The sequence below is a fragment of the Buceros rhinoceros genome, unplaced genomic scaffold (genome assembly GCF_000710305.1).
Source record: "Buceros rhinoceros silvestris isolate BGI_N320 unplaced genomic scaffold, ASM71030v1 scaffold17886, whole genome shotgun sequence".
Classification (NCBI taxonomy): domain Eukaryota; kingdom Metazoa; phylum Chordata; class Aves; order Bucerotiformes; family Bucerotidae; genus Buceros; species Buceros rhinoceros.
Genome location: NW_010419499.1, coordinates 18769 through 19492, shown reverse-complemented (window position 1 = coordinate 19492; position 724 = coordinate 18769). Strand labels below are relative to the sequence as shown.

The window sequence follows — 724 nt, the reverse complement described above, 5'->3', positions numbered from 1 at the left end:
GTAGGGAAGAATAGAAATTGCACCAAAAATCATCTAATGAGAGAGTTTGTTATGATTTTTTTAAAAATTTGCCAAATTTTGTTTTAGTACGTAAAGAATTTCTGAGGTTCTTAAAGTTGTTATGCCTTTGATGTTAGGGAAATTTCTTAAGACATTGCAGCTAACTAGAGTAAGTGGTTTGTTCATATACACTGTGTCTGGTTTGTAAATTCTGCATTGGAAGAACTGTGTCATAGATTTACATGTGGATTTTATTAATTTGTTGTTACTCAGGTGTTTTATAAAACCTGAAGCACTGACTTCTGTAGGGAATTTTAATCCAATTTATTTGGTTTAGATTGAAGTGAAAGGAGAGAGAGGTAGTATTGTAGCTAAAATTACGTCAGGTGTCAATATGAATCATATTTTTATTTTGAAAGATAGTAAAATAATGATTTTGAACTTAATCAAAACTCACTTCCTCCACAGAGAGTCTTCGGAGAGGAAGAAGAGATTGGCAGACAAATTTTAGGATGTGTGTTCTGCTGCATAGGGATAGAATGTAGTTAGTCTTAATGCCACATATAAATGAAGCATTAAGTAGTTTAGTAAAAAAAAAAAAAATCTAACCTGTAGCTGAAAACTGCTTTTCTCAGAGTAATCTGTTTGTAGATTTAAACATTCAAAACTGAGCAAATTAATCAGTCTGCAAATGTTCAATCCTTTGGGGTAATGACAGAATGAC

General features: G+C 31.8%; 1 protein-coding gene across 1 annotated transcript in view; it reads left to right on the top strand.

The window, feature by feature from the left end:
* TAB3 (TGF-beta activated kinase 1/MAP3K7 binding protein 3) overlaps positions 1-724 on the top strand; it is a 15997-nt gene that overhangs the window by 4694 nt on the left and 10579 nt on the right. The window lies entirely within an intron of this gene.